At 41.4% G+C, this 16,821-nt stretch overlaps 1 protein-coding gene across 3 annotated transcripts in view; it reads left to right on the top strand.

Annotated features, from left to right (window-relative positions):
- The window catches only part of CCDC3 (coiled-coil domain containing 3), a 108,953-nt gene that overhangs the window by 7,703 nt on the left and 84,429 nt on the right, over positions 1-16,821 (top strand). For 2 of the 3 annotated variants that reach the window (XM_054016611.1, XM_054016619.1), the window contains one exon: positions 5,433-5,532. The gene's annotated coding sequence lies outside the window, so the exon portion shown is untranslated. Of the gene's footprint in view, positions 1-5,432; positions 5,533-15,234; positions 15,309-16,821 lie in introns of all 3 variants that reach the window. The other variant, XM_054016627.1, reaches the window with a different exon arrangement.

Here is a 16,821-nt window from a genome sequence, read left to right as displayed (position 1 = left end):
CAGCAATAATGCCGCATGCCAGGCTTCCTATGCAACGTCTACAGATGTGGTTCAGCTTGGTTTACAGACCAAAGAGGGACAGACTAGACAAACCCCTGTCACTACCCACCAGATCAAAATCTCCTTAGATGGGTGGAAAGACCTAGCCAACATTTGCAAAGGGATCCCCTTCTTGCAAAACCCCGCGTTGCTTCTCACCACCAACGCATCGCTCATAGTGTAAGGTTTCTGTCTGTTGCATAACTAATTTTGCAGGGTTTAAATCAGTGGTTCTCAAATTTTTGTACTGGTGACCCCTTTCACATAGCAAGCTTCTAAGTGTGACCCCCCCTGATAAATTAAAAACACTTTTAAATATATTTAACACCAGTATAATGATGGAGGCAAAGCAGGGTTTGGGGTGGAGGCTGACAGCTCGCGACCCCCCCCATGTAATAACCTCGCGACCCGCTGAGGGTCTCGACTCTCAGTTTGAGAAACCCTGATTTAAATCAACTAAGGTGGTGGGGTCTTATTGGGTAAAGAATTGTTTCACAATATGTTAGGATTGGTCAAAGAATTATTTTGTAATATTTTAGTAAAATGCTTGGTTAAGGTATAGCTAAGCAGGACTCAAGTTTCACTATATAACGGGTTGGCAACCTTTCAGAAGTGGTGTGCCGAAACTTCATTTATTCACTCTAATTTAAGGTTTCGTGTGCCAGTAATACATTTTAACGTTTTTAGAAGGTCTCTTTCTATAAGTCTATAATATATAACTAAACTATTGTTGTATGTAAAGTAAATAAGGTTTTTAAAATGTTTAAGAAACTTCATTTAAAATTAAATTAAATTTAGAGCCCCCCAGACCGTTGGCCAGTACCCAGGCAGTGTGCATGCCACTGAAAATCAGCTTGCGTGCCATCTTCGGCACGCGTGCCATAGGTTGCCTACCCCTGCTATATAAACTGGAGTCCAAAAGGAAGTTCTTTGGAATCAACTCCAGGACAAGATCAGAGCTGCCAGACCTCAACACTCTGTCAACTATATCGTGCAGAAGCTGGAGTCCCCGGATGACCCGATCCTGACTAGCCACCAGGAAAAGTTCATCTGCTTTATTGGGAGTGGTGAGCATTGTATGCTTAGCGTATGCATTCTGTTTTGGTGATTGTTAATAAATAGAGACTAAGGATATCTCTGTGTAGTGTCTTTCACTGGTAAAAGACCCCACAAACCCACAGTAGTTTACGCCCTGAGCCCAAAGAATGAGGTAAAGGGGGTGCCCTAGGCCTAGAGTGTGCGGGTAACAATAAGGTGGGGTGCACATCTAAACGGCCTTACAACACAAGACAAATGGTCACCCATGGAGATATTCCTTCACTTCAACCTCCTAGAGCTAAGGGCGGTCAGGAATGCTTGCACCTGCTTCCTCCCGCTGCTCAAAGGATCACACACAAGAGTCCTAACAGACAACATAGCCTACATGTACTATATAAATCTATAAGGGGGAGCCAGGTCACCATCCCTCTGCGTGGAGGTGATGAGACTATGGAACTGGTGTATCTCCCATGACATCATGCTGTCAGCAGCCTACCTCTCAGCACACAAAACTCCATAGTGAGCAGTCTGTTGCAAATTCCCACACGACCACAAGTGGGAGCTAGACCCAGCAGTACTGTACTTCATGATCTATTCAGGCAGTGGGGGACACCAACCACAGACTTGTTTGCCAATTACCTGAACAAGAAATGTCCACGCTACTGCTCCAGACAGGGATAGGACAACACTCCCTGGATGATGCTCTCCTCCTCCCGTGGGGCGCGGACCTTCTTTACGCCTTTCCTCCTTTTCCCCTGCTATTGAAGGTCCTGCTGAAAATAAAAAGAGACGGAGCACACGTCATTCTGATCACTCTTACTTGGCCGAGACAGACCTGGTACCCTTACCTGTCACAACTCACGATGTGCCTGCTGATCCCTCTCCCACTCACTTTGTACCTCCTCTCCCAGGACAGAGGACATACCCACATCCCAACTTGGGGGTTTCCACCTCAAGGCATGGCTCCTTCTTGGTTCAAACACCTAGAAAGCTCCTGTTCGAAGGAGGTGAAAGATGTTATAATTACACAGTAGAAAGTCCTTGACACGACATACTTACCTGCAAAAATGCTTCAGGTTTTGGATTTGGTGTACTTCCCAATAAATTTCCCCTATGTCCGCAACTCTTCCACATATCTTAGACTGTGCACTGGCCCTAAAAAGATCAGGGCTGCCTCTAAGCTCTCTCAGAATCCACCTGGTGGATATAACAGCCTTCCACCAACCAGTAGAGGGATACTCAGTGTGCTGTCACACCCAACAACCAAAGGTTCCTCAAGGGTATAGTAAACCTCTTCCCACAACCTCAACTTCCTATTCCCACATGGGACCTCACCAAGTACTGAAAGGACTGACTAGGCCTCCCTTTGAACCCATGGCCACCTGTTTGCTCACATACCTCTCAGTGAAAATGCCCTTCCTGATAGCAATTACCTCAGCTAGGAGAATAGGATAAATAGTGGCTCTGCTGGCACATCCCCACCCAACACGGTATTCTTTCGGGACAAGGTTATGCTCAGGCCACATCCAAAATACCTTCCTAAAGTAACCTCCCCATGTCACATGAACCAATTGATGCATCTTCCAACCTTCTACCCCAAGCCTCACAAAGACAACAGGGAGGCTGTATTATACACTGATATCAGGAGAGCCCTAGCCTTCAACCTGGACAGAACAAAGGTTTTCAGGAAGTCCCCCTCTCCAAGTGTGTCTCAAACTGCATCAGACACCGTTACCAAGTTTGCAGATACTATTTGTACACACTTCACAAGGTCAATCTCCTCATCCGTCGCCTTCTTCAAGAATGTCCCTATCTCAGAGGTCTGTAGAGTGGCAACATGGGCGTCAGTCCACACTTTCGCAGAACATTATACAATCACTGAGGACTCCGCCTCCGATGCCATCTTCGCCTCCACAGATGCTGTCATCTGTAACTGACACGATTCCGAAGTTCCAGCCCTCCAGAAGGGATACTGCTCAGGAGTCACCTAGAGTGGAGCACCCATAGGGACGCTACTCGAAGAAGAAGTTACCTTGTGCAGTAACGATGGTTCTTTGAGATGTGTGTACCTATGGGTGCTCCACAACCCACCCTCCTCCCCTTTATGTCAGCGTTCTTGTCAATGACTCTGTGGTAGAGAAGGAATCGAGGGGGTTTAGCCCACGTGCACTGACTAGCCTCGTGGTGCAGCAGGGGAGAGACAGCGCTTATGCGGTGCTAGCGGACACTGCTACTGAAATTCTCCAATCAGCAGTGCAGGGACCCAAGCACACCTACAGTGGAGCACCCATAAGGACACAGGTCTCGAAGAGACATCATTGCTGCACACTTCATGTTGGGCATAAAATTTAAAAATAAACTAAAAATATGTTCATGTTTGCATGTCTCCAGTAGATGGTGCCAGTGATCTTTTCAGGTCAGTTGCAACAGTAACGGTCAAATAGAGCAGCTTGACAATACTGGAAATATTTAAAAACAAATCAGGGCATATCTGTCCTTTTCCTTTGCTCTAAGTGTGAAATTTGGACCCCGAAGGCAACAGACGGAGAAAATGAAGTTTTTGGAATGTGGCACTATTGCCAAATACCGCGGTGTAATGAAAATAAAGACAGATCAATGAATGAATATTAATTAATATTACAGGGGGAAGGAGGGTAGTTTGCTTTTTGCTAAGGAAGATCACCAGGTAAAAGTTGGGATATTTTAGGGATGTATTAAGGAGACATGAAGAGACATCTGTACAGAAGCATGAGGCAGAGAAATATGGGAAGGGCAGGAACAAAGAAATTGCAATATTGGATCAGAACATTTTTCCATCAAGTCCAGCATTTTGCCTTTGATAGTGGCCACTAGTTGATGGTTCAGTGTGCGAGGATACATGCACTGTTTCTTTAAAATAGGAATAGGAAGCCAGGCAAGAGTGGGGTTGGGAAAAGATATAGGCAGAAACCACAGTGAAGCAGAGATAGCAACAGAGAGAGAGAGAGAGAGAGAGAGAGAGAGAGAGAGAGAGAGCATGGCTTTAGGGCTAATACAGTTTTTCCTTTATGCTATTAATGTTCCTTGTTCAATGTTAGAAGAAGAAAACTCTGGGATTCTTTACCACCATCACATGACACAAAGGAAGATGAACCCCTGCTCCCATAGCCCATGTTGACATGCAGGTGGTGGAGAAATTCCTTCCTGACCAGCGTGGAGATTGATTTATGGCCAGAAGCATAATATGTGATTAACCTTATCTTAGAAGGCATTACATTATTCATAGATTCATAGATTCTAGGACTGGAAGGGACCTTGAGAGGTCATTGAGTCCAGTCCCCTGCCCTCATGGCAGGACCAAATACTGTCTAGACCATCCCTGATAGACATTTATCTAACCTACTCTTAAATATTTCCAGAGATGGAGATTCCACAACCTCCCGAGGCAATTTATTCCAGTGTTTAACCACCCTGACAGTTAGGAACTTTTTCCTAATGTCCAACCTAAACCTTCCTTGCTTCAGTTTAAGCCCATTGCTTCTTGTTCTATTCTTAGAGGCTAAGATGAACAAGTTTTCTCCCTCCTCCTTATGACACCCTTTTAGATACCTGAAAACTGCTATCATGTCCCCTCTCAGTCTTCTCTTTTCCAAACTAAACAAACCCAATTCTTTCAGCCTTCCATTATACATTATGGCTGGGAGTTTAAAGGGAACCTAAGAGAGTTAGGCACCCAATAAATTTTGTTGGAGTTAAATCCCTAAATCCCTACCACCTTTGGAGCAAAAATCCAAGGTTCAAGTACCAGGACAAAGACTACCTTTACCCTCCCATATGGAGAACGGCACACATTGGAAACGATAGGCTCTGCAAGAAAGAAAAATGGAGATTTTCCAGATTGATTCAAGGTAGAAAAACATATAGAAGTTAGCTTATGCTCAAATAAATTTGTTAGTCTCTAAGGTGCCACAAGTACTCCTGTTCTTTTTGTGGATACAGACTAACATGGCTGCTACCCTGAAACCATACAGAAGTTAGAATTTTTCTATGAAATCTTTCTCTGGGAGTTGAGGGAGCTCAGCAGTTCTGGGCAGTTCTCAGCACATTAAAGGATGGACCCCTGAGATATACCACGAAAAATACCTTGAGACTTGAATTAAAGATAACACTGCTTGGTTCACAAACCTCTACCAAGGATTAGAATCTAACACCATCAACAAATGCAGCTAAGAAATAAAAGGCCTCCAGCTTGTTATCTCATTCTTGGATCAGTGTGAACTTAACACTTTAATTTTTAACACCATTTTAAAAGAACTCTTTGATCACATACTTCCCTTAGGCAGCAGAAGTGCTTTTTAATTTTTTTTTTTTTACAGTTTTGAGTCTCTCCGTGTGAAGTTAGCACTGAAGAAAATTGCCGGATTGACACCCCTGGATATTTATACTCTGAAGAAGTGTAGCAGGAGCTGTGGCAGGGTAAGTCTATTTGTAATGTCCTATCAATGGGCTTCAACTCTCTTCTTTAGGGATCACCTCTAGGCATAAGTGTGTAGGGACCCACTCTTGGAATAGGAATCACTACGAGGAGAAGCAACAAAAATGATAAAAGGTTTAGAAAACCTGATCTATGCGGAGCAGTTACAAAATCAGGGCACGTTTAGTCTTGAGAAAAGAAGACTGGGGGGGGGGGGACCTGATAATGGTCTTCAAATATGTTAAGGGCTGTTATAAAGAGCACGGTGATTAATTGTTCTTGTCCACTGAAGAAAACAAGTAATTTGGAGAAAAAGTAATAGGTTTAAACTGCAGTAAAGAAGTTTTAGGTTAGATATTAGGAAACACTTTCTAACTATAAGGATAGTTAAGATCTGGAATAGGCTTCCAAGGGAGGTTGTGCAATCCTCATCATTGCAGTTTTTCAAGAATAGGTTGGACAAACACCTGTCAGAGATGGGCTAGGTTTATTTGGTCCTGCCTCACTTGATGACCGCTTGAGGTCCCCTCCAGCCCTACATTACTATGATTCTATGTACATCAGTCCTGGAGATGCCAAACTGGACTCCAACAAAGTTGGAGTATGAGCTGTGGTGGTGGATTTTGTGACATGGACACTTACCACTAGGATCCAGACTGATACCTTCGAAACTCATTTTGAATTGGCCACGGCTAAGGGTTTTTGTTTTTTTGTTTTATTTGCAAATGCAAGGCTTCTAATTTATCTTCCATACATTTATACAGGTTACTATGACCACTAAAAATACTCTGTGATCTTTCGTCATTCATCAATATTCTTTGGCAAATGCTCAGTTAGCTAATTCTTGTAAGGCAGTTTGGGATCCTCAGTGCTACAGAGGTGCAAATTATTATCAATCTTATTTCTCTTTGTACAATTGCCACCAGTTTCCTGTATAAACAACAAAGTTCGAATTATGTTTGTTTCTTTTTTTTTAAAGGTAAAATAATTAGCACTATTAAAATATCTGCCTAGCTGGGCATTTCTTTTTGTGTCCACAGGAAGAAGGATTAATCTAATTATAATGGAAATGATTTCTATTCTTGTTTCAGCACCAAGTGGCAGATTAGCTTAGGAGATGAAGTAATGGCTGTTGGAGACATTCATTTTTAAGTCCCCATTTCTAATATAGTCTGGGTCAATTGTGACTGTGGGCTTAATTTTCAAATGCTGTCCAGTTTCATATTTGGAATACAAATGATCAAATAGGCACTCATTTATCTCTTTCAGGTACTTGTGTACCAATTTGAGTGCTTAATGAAGAACCAATCACCTTAATTTAGGGATTCAAGTTTGAAAACTGGGCTCTGAAAATCACTTCTGTCTGGAAGTTAAGATCTCCATGTAAAGCACATATGTAGCCATTTATAGAGCACAATAACAAAAAGTTTTATTGGCCCAACAAAACCCAGGAACTATGCTACACATTCTTAAGCAAAATCTGCGGGTACATTATCTAACTATTTACATATACACAGAATAGAGCTCTCCTGGGCTATTCTGTGCATAGAGAACTTTAGCCTTCAAGGCTCTTAATCTTAAGCATTACAGTGCATTAACTTAAGAGAAAATTTTTTAAAATGTTTTTAATGACATGGGGTTCCAGAGGGTATGTTAGGGACCATGACAAACATTCATTATGGGATCTTTTGTCCTCTTTACACACGGCACATAATTAAAATTAATGGTCACTTAGGTACAAGTGATCATGACTCAATCACATTTATAATGAGCAAACAGACTAAAGTCCAAACAAATAATATATAAACTTGATGCTTTAAAGGGGCCAGCTTCACAAAGCTGAAAAAAATTGAGCCAAATCAGCTGGGAGGATGAATTTAATTTAAAAAAGTGAATAATACTTGTAAATTATTTAAGAACACTTTACTAGTTGCCCAAAAAGCCATAATTCCACAATCAGGAAAGGAGGCAGTATTGGTTTAAAAAAAACGGATTTAGAGGGGAAGTGAAGGCAACTATAAAAATTATATATAATATGAAAAATACATATTTATTAGGGCTGTCAAGCGATTAAAAATTAATTGCGATTAATCATGGAATTAAAAAAAATAATCGTGAATAATTGTGTGATTAATTGCACTGTTAAACAATAATAGAATACCATTTATTTATATATTTTTGGATGTTTTCTACATTTTCAAATATATTGATTTCAATTACAACACAGAATACAAAGTGTACAGTGCTCACTTTATATTTATTTTTGATTACAAGTATTTGCACTGTAAAAAAAATCGTATTTTTCAATTCACCTAATACAAGTACTGTAGCCCAATTTCTTTATCATGAAAGTTGAACTTAAAAATATAAAATTATATACAAAAAAACCTGTATTCAAAAATAAAATAATGTAAAATTTTAGAGCCTGCAAGTCCACTCAGTCCTACTTCTTGTTCAGCCAATCACTCAGACAAACAAGTTTGTTTACGTTTGCAGGAGATAATGCTGCCCGCTTCCTGTTTACAGTGTCAGCTGAAAGTGAGAACAGGCACTCACATGGCACTGTTGTAGCGGCGTCGCAAGATATTTACGTGCCGGATGCACTAAAGATTCATATGTCTCTTCATGCTTCAACCACCATTCCAGGGGACATGCATCCATGCTGGTGACGGGTTTTGCTCGATAACCGTCCGAAGCAGTGTGGACTGATACATGTTCATTTTCATTATCTGAGTCAGATGCCACCAGCAGAAGGTTGATTTTCTTTTTTCGTGGTTCGGGTTCTGTAGTTTCTGCAGCGGAGTGTTGCTTTTTTAAGACTTCTGAAAGCATACTTCAAACCGTGTCCCACTCAGATTTTGGAAGGCACTTCAGATTCTTAAACCTTGAGTCGAGTGCTGTAGCTATCTTTAGAAATCTCAAATTGGTACCTTCTTTGTGTTTTGTGAAATCTGCATTGGAAGTGTTCTTAAAATGAACATGTGCTGGAGCATCATCTGAGAATGCTATAATATGAAATATATGGCAGAAGGTGGGTAAAACAGAGCAGGGGATATTGAACTCCTTGGGGGAGAATTGTGTCACAAATTTAATTAATGCATTTTTTAAAACAAGTGTCATCAACATGGAAGCATGTCCTCTGGAATGGTGGCCGAAGCATGAAGAGGCATATAAATGTTTAGCATATCTGGCACGTAAATACCTTGCAATGCTGGCTACAAAAGTGCCATGCAAATGCCTGTTCTAACTTTCTGGTGACATTGTAAATAAGAAGAGGGCAGCATTATCTCCTGTAAATGTAAATAAACTTGTTTGTCTTAGCGATTGGCTGAACAAGAAGTAGGACTGAGTGGACTTGTAGGTTCTGAAGTTTTACATTGTTTTGTTTTTGAGTGCAGTTATGTTGTGACGGTTCCCCCCATAAGGCTTTATGGAATATGCTTATGAATGTATATATGACATAACTAGAATATGTTTTGTGCTACGTATGCCATGTAACATATCTCTGTAAAGGTTATGATCTACTGAATCTATTAATCCTATTTGTATGTATGTATCATTTTTGTAGTTGAAGTTAGGAATATTGGCTGTATACTTGCTTGATTTTAACTAGCCTAGTAGAGCATTTAGTCAGCTTTTTGAGAAAAGTGCAAATTAAGTGCCCAATCAAAAACCTCTTAAGCCAACAATGAACATGAAGATGCCAATCCACATCTGAGCCTTCCCAGGAATGTGCCTTGGCTGGTAAAAATTGAGTCATGCATGGACATGTGGCTTGCCCATGTGACTCCAAAACTCCATCTTGGAGCTGGACTTTGCATAGGAGGGGGTCTCCACCCACAAAAGAAAGTCTATTTAAACCCCTGGGAGACCCCTCCATTTTGTCTTCAGCTGGCTAAAGGGATAGCCTCTCCACCCCCCAAGGATACCTGAAAGAAACTGGAACAAAGGACAGTAACTACAGGGGGTGTGAGTGATTACTGGACCCAGACTAGCAGGAGACTAGTCTGTAAAAGGAAGCTTACTGGAACTGGTGAGGTTTTATTTATATTCCGTTTCTTAGACATAGACTTGTGTGTTCTATTTTATTTTACTTTCTGATTCACTTTGTTCTGTCTGTTACTACTTAGAACCACTTAAATCCTACTTTCTGTATTTAATAAAATCATTTTCTACTTATTAATTAACCCAGAGTATGCATTAATACCTGGGGGGGTGGGGGGTGGGGGTGGCAAACAGCTGTGCATATCTCTCTATCAGTGTTACAGAGGGAGAACAATTTATGAGTTTACCCTATATAAGCTTTATACAGGGTAAAACAGATTTATTTGGGGTTTGGACCCCATTGGGAGTTGGGCATCTGAGTGTTAAAGACAGGAACACATCTGTAAGTTGCTTTCAGTTTAAGCCTACAGCTGTTAGGGGACATGGTTCAGATCCTGGGTCTGGGTTTGCAGCAGGCTAGTGGGTCTGGCTCAAACCAGGCAGGGTGCTGGAGTCCTAAGCTGCCAGGGCAGGAAAGCCAGGGCAGAAGTAGTCTTGGCACATCAGTTGGCAGACCCAATGGGGTTTCTGTGATTCAACCCGTCACATATGTAACAAAAAATATCAACATTTGTAAGTTGCACTTTCACGACAAAGAGATTGCACTACAGTATTTGTATGAGGTGAATTGAAAATACGATTTCTTTTATTAGAGGGGTAGCCGTGTTAGTCTGGATCTGTAAAAAGCGACAAAGAGTCCTGTGGCACCTTATAGACTAACAGACCTATTGGAGCATAAGCTTTCGTGGATGAATATCCACTTCGTCAGATGCATGTAGTGGAAATTTCCAGAGACAGGTACAAATATGTAGGCAAGAATAAGTCTAAAGATAACGAGGTAGTTCAATCAGGGGGGATGAGTCCCTCTTCTAGCAGTTGAGGTGTGAACACCAAGAGAGGAGTTGGCTAGCCATTCACAGTCTTTGTTTAATCCTGAGCTGATGGTGTCAAATTTGCAAATGAACTGAAGCTCAGCAGTTTCTCTTTAAAGTCTGGTCCTGAAGTCTTTTTGCTGCAGGATGACTACCTTTAAATCTGCTATTGTATGTCCAGGGAGATTGAAGTGTTCTCCTACAGGTTTTTGTAGGGACTGTCCAGTTTGGCCGATGTACATAGCAGAGGGGCATTGCTGGCACATGATGGCGTATATTACATTGGTGGACGTGCAGGTGAATGAACCGGTGATGATGTGGCTGATCTGGTTAGGTCCTGTGATGGTGCCACTGGTGTAGATATGTGGGCAGAGTTGGCATAGAGGTTTGTTGCAGGGATTGGTTCCTGAGTTAGAGTTACTATGGTGTGGTGTGTGGTTGCTGGTGAGAATATGCTTAAGGTTGGTGAGTTGTCTGTGGGCGAGGACTGGCCTGTCTCCCAAGGCCAGTGAAAGTGAGGGATCGTTGTCCAGGATGGGTTGTAGATCACTGATGATGCATTGGAGAGGTTTTAGCTGAGGACTATAGGTGATGGCCAGTGGAGTTCTGTTGGTTACTTTTTGGGCTTGTATCGCAGCAGGAGGCTTCTGGGTACACGTCTGGCTCTGTTGATCTGTTTCCTTATTTCCTCATGCAGGTATCGTAGTTTTGAGAATGCTTGGTGAAGATCTTGTATCTATTTCTTTTGTTTATCATTTTTACAGTGCAAATATTTGTAATCAAAAATAATATACACTTTGATTTCAATTACAACACAGAATACAATATATATGAAAATGTAAAAAAAATCCAAAATATTGAATACATTTCAATTGGTATTCTATTGTTCAACAGTGCTATCAAAACTGTGATTAATCACGATTAATTTTTTTAATCACGATTAATTTTTTTGAGTTAATCGCATGTGTAACTGAGATCAACCAACAGCCCTAATATATATACATATAACAAAAGGAAGAAAGGGAAAGTTGATAGTAATTAATATAACTCAGAAGCTAAGAATTGTAGAAAATTGATAAGGGAAGCAAAAGGACACAAGGCGATATCTTAGGCTAGCAGAGTTAAGGGCAGTACGAGAAGTTTTTTAAGTATATTAGGAACAAAAAGAATCCTAACCATGATATTAATCCATTACTAGGTAAAAATGGTAGAACTATCAATAATAATATAGAAAAGTCAGAAGTGTTCAATAAATATATCTGTTCCATATTTTGGAAAAAACAGTTGATGTAATCATATCCTGTGATGACAATAACACTCTCTCCATTCCAATAGTATCTCAGGAGGATGTTCAACAGCAGTTAGACATTTTTAAATCAGCAGGTCCAGATAACTTGTATTCAAGAGTTTTAAAAGAGCTGGAGGAGGATCTCTCTGGAGTGTTAATGCTGATTTTCAATAAGTCTTGGAACACTGGGGAAGTTCCAGGAGACTAGAAGAAAGGTAAAAAGCTAATGTTATGCCAATATTTAAAAAGGATAAAAGGGATGACCTGGATAATTATAGTCCAGTTATCTAACATTGATCCTTAACAAGATAATGGAGCGGCTAATATGGGACTTGTTTAATAAAGAATTAAAGGAGGTAATATAGCTAGTGCTAATCGACATGGGTTTATGGAAAATAGATCCTATCAAACTAACTTGATATATTTTTCGATGAGATTACAAGCTTGACTGGTAAGTGTAATAGTGTTAATGTAATATACTTAGACTTCAGTAAGGCATTTGACTTGGTACCATATGACATTTTGATTAAAAATTAGAATGCTATAAAATTAATATAGCACACATTAAAAGCTGGCTAACGGATAGGCCTCCAGATGTAATTGTAAATGAGGAATCAACATTGAATGGGTATATTTCTAGTGGGGTTCCACAGGGACCAGTCCTTGGCCCTATACTATTTAACATTTTTATCAATGACCTGGAAGAAAATATAAAACCATCACTGATATAGTTTGCAGATGACACAAAAATCGGGGGAGTGGTAAATAATGAAGAGGATAAGTCACTGACACAAAGTGATCTGGATCACTTGCTAAGCTGGTTGCAAGCAAACACTTTGTGTTTTAATATGGCTCAATGTAAATATGAACAAAGAACATAGGTCATACTTACACGATGCGGGACTCTATCCTGGGAAACAGTGACTCTGAAAAAGATTAGTGAGTCCTGGTGGATAATCAGCTGATCCTGAGCTCCCAGTGCAACACTGTGGCCAAAAGGGCAAATACAAATTTTGGGAGCATAAACAGGGATATCTCAAGTAGGTGTTAGAGAGGTTATTTTACGTCTGTATTTGGCACTGGTGCAACTGCTGCTGGAATACTGTATCCAGTTCTGGTGTCCACAAGTCAAGAATGATGATGATAAGTTGGAGAGAGTTCAGAGAAGAGCCACAATAATGATTAAAGGATTAGAAAACATGCCTTATAATGACCGACTCAAAGAGCTCGATCTATTTAGCTTAACAAAGAGACTGTTAAGAGGTGACTTAATTACAGTCTATAAATACCTACGTGGGGAACAAATATTTAATAATGGGCTCTTCAATCTAGCAAAGAAAAGTATAACAATATCCAAAGCCTGGAAGTTGAAGCTAGACAAATTCAGACTAGAAAGAAGGTGTACATTTTTAACAGGGAGGGTAATTTAACCATTGGAACAATTTACTAAGGGTCATGGTGGTTTCTCCATCACTGGCAATTTTTAAATCAAGACTGAAGGTTTTTCAAAAGAACTGCTCTAGGAATTATTCTGTGGAAGTTCTCTGTGTTATACATGAGGTCAAACTAGATGATCACTGTAGTCCCTTAAGGCCTTGGAAACTAACTTTGACATTAATGGGAATTATATCTGTGCTTATAAAAAGTAGATCCAATTATTTTTAGAATCTGAGGGCCAATATCCAACTATCAACACTTTGGTTACATATTGTAGGAAAAGAGGAAGTTTAACATTATTCAGTCTGCTTGTTTATAGTCTGGAGCAGTTCAGATTAGGATTCTCAAGGCATAGTTGACTAGTTCCCTGGATAGGCTGTGGCTGCACTTAGAAGTGAGGCGTCCCTCTCAGATATCGCCTCTTAATCTGTCATCAATCTGTATTTGACTTCAGAATGGCTCTGAGTTAGGAGGAATTCATTGGTTGCTAACACTCTAATGCAGTGGTCTCCAAACTTTTTTGATCGCGGACCCCTATCAGTAAAAAAATTTTGAGCATGCACCCCCTGCCGCGCCGGCTCTACCATTTTTGCCCAAGCAAAAAAAAAAAAAAAGCCATTTGGACTCCAGCCCAAACTGACGAAGCAAAAAAAAGGACTCCTCCTGCCGTTCACCCCCAAGGATCCTCTTGCACACCCCACTTTGGGAACAACTGTTCTAATGATCTGAACATGAGAGGTGTTGAGCGCCAGACACTCCCACTGAGTTCAGCACCCCGCGAGCTTGACCCTTATGTAGTATAGGAAGAGTTTGCAAGTATGCTAGAATGGGGTATGTGGGTATTTCCCTCATCCCCATTAGCCTCCTAGTTCTCTTTGCAACGTTGGTTTTCTTCTTTCAGTAGCTTGAGCCAGTTCTATCTTTTAGAGGATAACAGTGGTCATGGTTATATAAAGTTTAATTTATAAATTGTTTATAAGAGGTTAATAAATAACTAATAGATTTAATAACCATGTTAGACATGAGTACTACGTGTTATAGATGGTTATAAACATCACTGGAAAATCTTATAGCAAGGTTATTATAAACTATGGTTATTGATCTGTTGGACTGTATAAAAATCAGTTAACAATTAATTAAAACACCTATTAATCAGTTATTAACACTTTTAAAAATGGAACTGTAATAAAGTCAGCCACCTCTTGTGCGCCCTCTTGTGACCAATAGTGGCTTTGCAGAGCCAGGCCTCTTTTCCCTCTGGGTTCTTTAATAAATGCAAAAAGAGGCTTTCATAAATCCAGTAATAGCCCTTCTTGGGCTCTGGTTTTATTAGCACAAAGGTCCAAAACAAACATGAAAAGTCTTCCACCCAGCCTTAAGTTGGGCCTCTCCTTCTTGAGGTACTGTCCTTTCCTGCTCTTAAGAGCTGGAGAAGATATAAGGTCTGGCCTGCCTTCTTTGTCTTCTCCCTAAAAGGAAAACAAAATTTTGGCTGGGTCTTCCTACTCAGCCATAACTCCCTTCCTGTGAGACCACTGCAGGAGACAGCTTCTCTCTGCAGTTCCCCACTTTTGGCTGTCCATGGGCCTCTGTTTCTTTATTGCCTTAGAAGCCTGATTTAGTCACATGACCACCTGTCACATGACTTTCTTTGTTCTCTCTGCCTGGCAAGGCAAATCAGCTGTGCCATAAGTGGACTGAGACCTATTTCCCTTTGGAAGGGCCAGCCACCCTGTGACATGAACCTTAATATAAAGTGTGACCGTTAGCTTTAGACACAATTTATTATTTCCTTCTCTTCATTTCCCCACTCCCTTGTCCTCCCCGTCTAACTCCTTTCGTTTATGCAGATTGTTGGAGGATATTATACAAGGACCCAAATCATGTTGTCATATCTACCTGTGAAACTCCTCTGAAGTCAGATGAGCTGCACAGATGTGACCAAGAGCAGCATTGGACCCAAGATGTCCATCTCTGCTTACAGCTTCTTTCCCATCACTCATATTCTGCTTGTTATTTTCTTTATCACCTTCTTTTTCTATCCTTTCACCTCTCTCCACTAGGTGCCTAGTTCTCCCCTGCAGGATACATGTCACCTCCTTTGAAGTCAGTGGGGAGAAGATAAAAAGGAGAGGTGGTAAGTAACTTCAATGGGAGTCACTCATACCCTGCAGGGAGAGAACAGGCTCCACAGGGTGATGTAGGCTTCGGTTTAATGGTATTACATTGTGGAATAGTGATTTGATAAATGTCAAGTTTCTGTTCACACAATGTATTTATTAGAATCATAGGTGGTGGGTATAATAGGCCAGGGGAGGATTAGCCTCCCCTGGTGCAGCCACCGTCGCCAGACACCAGGTTGTGAGTTTTTGTTGTTTGCGAGGGCTGGGAGTGGGCTGGGCTTCTGCCGGAAGACGTTTTTGCCTATTATTGTGTGCCATGCAGGTTCTGGGGTGGCTGAGGAGGCAGTATGTGCTACTCAGCTTCCTGGGTTCATCAGTAATCTCCCTGGACTCCATTGATGAAGCCGGGAAGCTGAGTCGCAGATACTGCCTCCTCAGCTGCCCCAGAACCTGCCTGGTGCATATAAAAAGCTGAGTGTTCTTCGGGAAGAGCTTCTGCTTTTCCCGCCAGGTGGCTCAAGGTCTCAGGAAGGGAGGCGTGGTGCATTTAGGGTGACCAGGTGTCCGGTTTTGGACCGAAACACCTGGTCATAAAGGGATCCTGGTGACTCCGGTCAGCACCGCTGACTGGGCCATTGACTGTCTGGTTCATGGCGCTGTGCCGCATGGAAGCAACCGTCATGTCCGACTCCTAGTCTTAGGGGCTGCTTGGGGGAGGTGGGGGTGTCCGCGTGCTGCCCCGCCCCCGGCGCAGTTCCCATTGGCTGGGTCAGGGCAGGGGAGGAATTAGCATGACTCATGAGCGCTCAGCAGGCGGCTGTTAGGGTGACCAGGTGTCTGGTTTTGGACCGAAACACCTGGTCACGCTTCTCCCTTCCCGGCTGGGTGATTTAGGCAGCCCCTAGAAAAGTGTATGAAAAAGTGTCTCTGTGTAGGCAAGTGTGTGCATGCATGCACTGTATGTGTGTAAGAGACTGTGTGTCTTTGTGTAGGGAGGTGCGTGTATTGCCGCATGTGTGTGTACCTGTGTGAATAAAATTTGCAGCCTAACTCTTTGACTGTTATTCCTTTTGCTGGCGTGCGCACAAAAAACTTGATGACATAAAATCTGTGTGTATTCATCTCATAACAAGTTTTTAAAAGAGACGTGAACTCTAAAAGAAATGTATTATTTCTTAAACAGTGAATGTTAGTGACTAGTAATTGCAGAAGAGCCGGTGGATCAGACATTTCTCCCCACCTCTGTCTAGCTACATTATAAACTCTTTCTTGCAGACTCTCTCTTTTTATGTGTATGACCAGCACCTACCACCCTGGAGCCCTGATCTTAGTTGGGGTCTCTAGCACTAAACAACAATTGTAATAATAAATAATGTGGAAGTATATGTGTTAGTGCATACTAGGTGTGTACACATGAATACACGTGTGTATCTGCATGTAGATGTGGGAGCCAGTTTCTACAGATTTATTTATATAGGTATCTGGACAGGCGTGCATTTCTGTGGTTGTGCTCTGTGGATTTGTATT

This window comes from Malaclemys terrapin, chromosome 1 (assembly GCF_027887155.1).
Source record: "Malaclemys terrapin pileata isolate rMalTer1 chromosome 1, rMalTer1.hap1, whole genome shotgun sequence".
In the NCBI taxonomy this organism is placed as follows: domain Eukaryota; kingdom Metazoa; phylum Chordata; order Testudines; family Emydidae; genus Malaclemys; species Malaclemys terrapin.
This window is presented reverse-complemented; position numbering and strand designations above follow the sequence as displayed.